This window comes from Periplaneta americana, chromosome 7, assembly GCF_040183065.1.
Source record: "Periplaneta americana isolate PAMFEO1 chromosome 7, P.americana_PAMFEO1_priV1, whole genome shotgun sequence".
NCBI classification, from domain to species: Eukaryota; Metazoa; Arthropoda; class Insecta; order Blattodea; family Blattidae; genus Periplaneta; species Periplaneta americana.
In genome coordinates, this window is record NC_091123.1 from 160,488,346 (window position 1) to 160,496,432 (window position 8,087).

The window sequence follows — 8,087 nt, forward strand, 5'->3', positions numbered from 1 at the left end:
GTCGGATACATTAGACATTATTATGTAAGAGGTATGATAATGCATTTAAAATAATATATTGCATATCAGAAACTATTACAATAGTGTTCTGTTTAGCCAACTGATATGCAAGCCTTTTAACATCATTTCTGGTTCATCCAAAATATTTTCTCTCCATCATTAACACTAGCTTCTCTTCAAGTGAAGCTGGGAGTATTGATTTTCGTCCAAGTTTCGATTTAACGGTTTTGGTGGGCTCAGAGTTGGACCGTACATAATCAAATAATGTTGATCGAGGTACATTGAATCTTTTGGAAGCAGCAAGATAGCCCATTCTTTTCTCCCGTACTGCGACAATGGCATTTACCATATCTTCAGACTTACATTTTTTTAGACTGAATCTCTTTTTTCTTTTACTTTAGGTGTCTAAAAATATCAGAGGAAGAAAAAATTCGTTACTTCATAATATTCGACTAATTAGAAAATTAATTACTTACATTAATTAAAAATACCCATGAGTAAAAATGTAGTGGTTTGTTATAGAAAACATATAAATGGGTTTAAGGCAGCTTTTATGTAGCGAGCAGCATTGAAAGACAGCCGACAATGCCCTCGGCTAGTATCCGACATTGCCCTCAGCTAGTATCCGACATTGGCCGACTCTTCACAAACAGTAAAACAAGCCAGCTGCATGAAACATGTCGTCGATAGAATTTCTGCAATTAGAGAATTAAGAAGCCTTATCTATGGTATATCAAACAGTGCATACCATGTTGTGTAAATATAAGAATAACTTGTAACGAATAAATCACATTACTTACCCTCACAAAGTTTTTTTTTTTTTTTTGCAGAAACGTTGAAAACACGCTATTCACACACAGTGAAGCACTCATCAGTAATGGCTATTCATGCAGATGTTCGTCTACCTGTAGAGAACGTAATGCGTTATTTTCACATCAGATTGCACCATTCGATGGAAAAGAAATATGTTATCCGAGATTATCCGACATTACCAGACCTATCCGACAATCCCCTCCCTTACTCTACAAATGGTTTAGTTGGAAGACCGGAGGGGAAAAGACCTTTGGGGAGACCGAGATGTAGATGGGAGGATAATATTAAAATTGATTTGAGAGAGGTGAGATATTATTTTAGAGACTGGATTAATCTTGCTCAGAATAGGGACTGGTGGCGGGCGTATGTGAGGGCGACAATGAACCTGCGGGTTCCTTAAAAGCCAGTGAGTAAGTATAGAAATGGTTATGCAGAATGAGCAACGAATCACATATAATTTGACGATCAATGTCTTGTAGCACACTAAGTTTGAATCCAAATCTTTTAAACACGTTCACTTTAAATCTTGTGATTGCACACCGAGCATCAAAAAGGAGACCCAAGACTTCCCAGTTATCAACACTATATTTTTGATGAAATACATAAAAGGTGATATGTTACAATTGTATGAACACTAATAAATACAATAAGATACCTTTAACAATCTTATTGTATTTATTAGTGTTCATACAACTGTAACATGTCACCTTTAATGTATTTTATCAAATATCTTTAACAATCTTATTGTACGTATTAGTGTTCATACAACTGCAACTTATCACCTTCAATGTATTTTATCAAATGTCTTTAACAATCTTATTGTACGTATTAGTGTTCATACAACTGTAACATATCACCTTCAATGTATTTTATCAAATGTCTTTAACAATCTTATTGTATGTATTAGTGTTCATACAACTGTAACATGTCACCTTTAATGTATTTTATCAAATATCTTTAACAATCTTATTGTATTTATTAGTGTTCATACAACTGTAACATATCACCTTTAATGTATTTCATCAAATATCTTTAACAATCTTATTGTATTTATTAGTTTTCATACAACTATAACATATCACCTTTAATATATTTTATCAAATATCTTTAACAATCTTATTGTACTTATTAATGTTCATACAACTGTAATATATCACCTTTAATGTATTTTATCAAATATCTTTAACAATCTTATTTTACTTATTAGTGTTCATACAACTGTAACATATCACCTTTAATGTATTTTATCAAATACCTTAACAATCTTATTGTACTTATTAGTGTTCATACAACTGCAACATATCACCTTTAATTTATTTTATCAAATATCTTTAACAATCTTATTGTATTTATTAGTGTTCATACAACTGTAACATATCACCTTCAGTGTATTTTATCAAATATCTTTAACAATCTTATTGTACTTATTAGTGTTCATACAACAGTAACATATCACCTTCAATGTATTTTATCAAATGTCTTTAACAATCTTATTGTACGTATTAGTGTTCATACAACTGTAACATATCACCTTCAATGTATTTTATCAAATATCTTAACAATCTTATTGTACTTATTAGTGTTCACACAACTGTAACATATCACCTTTAATGTATTTTATTAAATATCTTTAACAATCTAATTGTACTTATTAGTGTTCATACAACTGTAACATATCACCTTCAATGTATTTTATTAAATATCTTTAACAATCTTATTTTATTTATTAGTGTCATACAACTGTAACATATCACCTTTAATGTATTTTATCAAATCTATGAACACTGTATTATTGACCTAACATGTGTGTTTTATCTTTAAATACTATATTTTTGCTTCATATAAAAGTAAAGAAGGTAAACTTGCGAATTCTAAATGAGGCAGCAGAACAAGTGGACAGCTTCAGACACTTCAGGTGTACTATAAGCAGTAACATGAGCTGCTGCCAAGAAGTTAGGGTCACCACATTCATATCGATAAAAAAAAGACACAAAGCTTCAAAAAGGAGGACATTGTTCGAAAAAAGAGGACTCAAAATACGTATTTAGATTTAGACTTAAGCCTATATTATACTTCAAATTACGTCAATATCTATTTTATTACAAAATGTTTACAGTACAGGTTTAGATTTATATCATACTTAAAAGTATGTTAATATATATTTTATTACAAAATAATTATGAAAACAAGTAATAATAATCATTTTACAGTTAGCTGCATAATGAATGTCAAGGGAACTATATTAAAGAGGACAGAAATATCTATTTAGATTTACATTTGCATCGCGATCTCTCGATTTACTAGCTACCTGTGAGCAACGACCATAACAGGGGAGAGGAAAGAGAGTTATTATGATCGCTGGCAAAGAGTATATTCCGTCGATGCTGCTGCCACCTACAGGCAAGTTAATTGAAAAGGCGTCAAATCAGGTAATTTCAAAATATCAGGCATACAAGTTACGAAAAGGAGGACATTTCTTGATTTTTAATAAAATCCGCCCGGACCCCGGACAAAGGCATATAAAGGAGGGCATGTCCGGTTGAAAGATGACGTCTGGTCACCCTACAAGAAGTCAAAAGGAGGATAGCAATGGCAAAGGAAGCTTTTAATAGAAAAAGGAGCTTCTTCTGTGGACCTCTGGAAAAAGAACTAAGGAAGTGAAGTGCTTTGTATGGAGTGTGGCATTGTATGGAACAGAAACATGGACATTACGAGAAATGAGAAATGACTAGAAGCATTTGAAGTGTGGATATGGAAAAGAATGGAACGTGTGAAATGGACAGACAGAATAAGAAATGAAGCTGTGTTGGAAGGAGAGGGTGAAAGAATGACGCTGAAACTGATCAGAAAGAGGAAAATGAATTGGCTGGGTCACTGGTTGAGAAGAAACTGCCTTCTGAAGGATGCACTGGAAGGAATGGTGAACGGATGAACAGAGTGGGGGGAGAAGAAGATATCAGATGATAGACGACATTAAGATATATGGATCATACTATGAGGAGTCAAAGAGGAAGACAGAAAATAGGAAAGACTGGAGAATGCTGGGTTTGCAGTGAAAGACCTGTCCTTGGGCAGATCACTATGAATGAATGAATCCCACCTATGGTTCAAAGTGTTGCTTCTTTTCTTTATCAACCTGAAGAATTTGAACTGGAGACTTTTCAAAACGTATTGTGGGATGAAAATTGTAACCTTCATTTTTTTTTCTCGTTCGATGACCACAGTGTCTCCTCTTTTAGATAATCCAGTGATAGAAGTGCAGGAGAGCATTGAAGGAGGAGAAAAAAATTAATTTTAAAAACAATTACAGTAGAATCTCAATAATCCGAACCAATTTGGACGGGGATAGTTAGGATTATCAAATCGTTCGGATTATCAGACATGGAAATACTCTACCTGAACTCCAAAAAACGCATTGTACAGTACTCCTACTTTAAATATGAAAAGGTTGTAGAAATCTATGTATGAAGTTCAATATTTCTGTCGTTGATTTGTAAAAGGGGACACATCCAAAATGACAGTGTCAGAAATCGCAAAAAAAAATATAACAGACTTAAAAAATTAAAATGTTCATGGATCCTGAATGTATGTATTCATAGTGTTCTAATTAGAAAAAAAAATATGTGAATATTTTAATTTGTTAACTTTCGCGATTTTCCAATACTTTGTTATTTTGGACATGTCTCCTTTTGCAAATGGACGACAGATTTAAAGAAACTGCTAAAAAATACAGAACAATAGAAACAAAAAAACAATAATACTGCATTTAACTAAACAATACAAACACTTAAACAGCTCTACTTATATACCTTCAGTACAGGAAGGTTTAACGAAAAATATGACCCACCTTCTTTTGCAATCTCTTCTAGTTTTCTATCCTCTCCAGTATTGTACACTGGCGTTCAGCTACTAATCGATAGTGGTCGATAATTTGTTTGTGTTTTTTTTTTTTTTCAATGACTCTTTCTTCATAAGTACCAGGTCGAATTTGACCCTTTCCTTTTGAAAGAATTGTAGGAGATCATATGATAAGTTATAACCTAAAATATTTCAAGGCAACGTTATCTACCAATGGTAGAGTGAGCAAATTGATACGGTCATGTATGAGAAACCGGTATATTTTTACTTATTAGTGGATTTGGATGGTTGTGGAGGGATGCTAGAAATTTTGTACGAAGAGGTTTGATATAATTTGAAAAGTATAGTATCCCAAGATCATCATACAGTTGGCTATTTCCGATGAGATAGTCCGCTCCAGTGATGGTTCTACAGATGGCTCGTTGAAGTCCGTCTAGTCGTTTAAGATGTCGTGTATGTGCTTGAGCCCATATTTCACAGCAGTATGTCATGTAGGATCGAATTAATACAATGTTTGTGTAAGTGTGCCTTCTTTAGTTATTACTTCTATGACTAGATGACTGAGTTGATAGCCAGTGTTGCCAATAGTACAAAAATATACTCACATTATTATTATTATTATTATTATTATTATTATTATTATTATTATTATTATTATTATCATTATTATTGTATCTCCAATGGGAGTTAGCCCTATTTTACATATGTATGTTAGGGCTATAGTTTTACACAAAAAAGTAATTAATTAAAGAATTCAAAATGTCATCCCGCTCTAATGATTGCAAAATACACTAGGTTTAGCCGGAAACCGCTGATACTATTAGGTTATGAGAATAATTTGCACTTAATCTTTATCATCATTTTCTCAACACATTTTACCATTTACCATTTACCATTTTGTTGCTGCTCCTGCTGCTGCTGTTGTTGTTGTTGTTGTTGTTGTTTAGTCAACTGTCCGAAGACAGATCTGAACCTCATAAGTGGTCAACTAGGCCAGGAGATAATGGAGTATGGTGGCCAGTTCATTTCCCCCTCCATTGCATACATCGCCGATTAGCTACATGTTACACTAATCAAACTTCAGATGCAAATGAACAATTCTTCCTCTGACACATTTCGTCAAGTAAGATGTACTGCCTGACAATAGATGTACATATCAGCCAGAACCTCAATCAGACTATTGCCAATAATCAACAACACTGTACTTAATATTCTAAATAATGTTTTATCAATGTAGGCCTACACTCTTCATTATAGTGTAAATATAAAAATAGCGTATTCTAGTGTACATAGTGCAAATAATTTAAATTTCAAATATCAGTGTAATGTTAAAGTGGTTCATGTTTTGTTCTGCACCATAATATAGCCTACATAAAATTCCACACTGACGAAATAAATTATGCAATAACTAAAATTAATGACGATCTCAATTCAATTTGGAAATGAACACAGAAATTCCGACTTAAACTAAATCCAGAAAAATCACAGTCAATAACTGTGGACCATTCACGTTTGTTAAGCACTATTACCATACCAAATTTGCCCCTGATTAAAATATACGGCACCGAAATTCCGTTCAGTGAATGAGCAAAGAACCTAGGTATTTACATGGATAAAAGTTTAAATTGGAACATTCAAGTTGCGGAAACCTGCAAAAAAGTATTCTCGTTAATCCACTCGTTTAGGCGATTGAAGAATTTTCTACCCCTTTCCATGAAAAAAATGTTAGTGCAAACACTCGTGATGCCCCACTCCGATTTCTGTGATAGTCTGTTTACTGATCTAAGCGTTACTTCGGCGCAGAGACTACAACGTGTTCATAATATGTGCGTCCGTTTCGTCTGCTGATCACTTAACACCATCCCTCGAAATGTTGTCCTGGCTCCGTCTAGAAGATCGTAGGAAAATCCACTGTCTTTCCCTTCTCTTTCACATATTGCATTTCTCCACTCCTGTCTATCTTGCGTCTCGTTTTCATAATTTATCCACCCACCATAACCAAGACACACGATCACAACACTCCTCAATATTATCCATTCCCTCCCATCGAACATCCTCATATTCATCTTCTTTCACTGTGGCTGTTCCTCGACTTTGGAATTCCCTCCCGAGTAATGTCAGGGACTGTCAGACATCAATCCAATTTAAGAATAGACGAAGGAAATATTTTTCTAACAATTCTTGTTAACAATAATAGCTGTTTCAGGTTTCTCATATATATATATATATATATATATATATATATATATATATATATATATATATATATATATATATATATAAAACACTTAACACACATAGATTTAAGAAACAAATCAGATTAATTATTTAGTTGTTTAAGCTAATTGAGTTAAAAATTGATACTCTAACATTTATGTACTTTTGTATTTTCTATTTGTATATAGACCCTATTATTACATGCTGTATTATTTTACCATTTATTAATGTTATTGTGCTCAATGAACTCTCTTAATTTTGTGATATATTTTGTATAACTGACCTGAACTGCGCCCGAGCACGAGCTTCTGCTCTTTCGGGCTGCAATGCCTAATGTAGCTCAAGTGTAAAGTATTAAATATATATATATATATATATATATATATATATCACAGAATAAATATTTAAATTATCTCATTACCACTACCACTACCACTACCACTACCACTACTACTACTACTACTACTACTACTACTACTACTACTAACCAATGTTTATTATTGTCACACTAACATTACTTATCCAACTTTCATTATTTACTTTCATTTCGTTTTATGGTCTAGATATTAATGTAATAACTATGTAACCAATTGTATTCAATTAGCTGGCTGGGCGGAAGAGAAGGTCTACTGGCCTTAGCTCTGCCAGATTAAATAAATAAATAATTTTATTATTATTATTATTATTATTATTATTATTATTATTATTATTATTATTATTATTTTACGAAAGAAGCGTAGCGAGAGGCATTGATCAAGTACAGTAGTGACAAAAAAACCGGACCGACCCTTGTAGCTGATTTCAGTGCCTTGTTCACTCCAGAGCACGATAGACTGGTAACTAAGACTTTCGTGGTTCGAATCCTGCCTGGGAAGGAAACTTGTTTTTGTTCCTTATTCAAATTTATTCCCGATACTTTTCGATTGCTGGTAAAATTCATGTTCTGGGAATAATAAGTTAATTAAGTAATAAAATATCGCTGCAATCGAAAAGTATTAAGAATAAATTTGAATAAGGAACAAAAAAAAAGTTTCCTTCCCAGGCAGGGTTTGCATCACGAAAGTCTTAGTTACCAATCTATCGTGTTCTGGAGTGAACAAGGCTCTGAAATCAGCTACAAGGGTCGGTCCGGTTTTTTTGCCACTAGTGTACTTTGCTTGCCTAGACGCAAACACATCCTTCACTTAAAACTCCAGTAA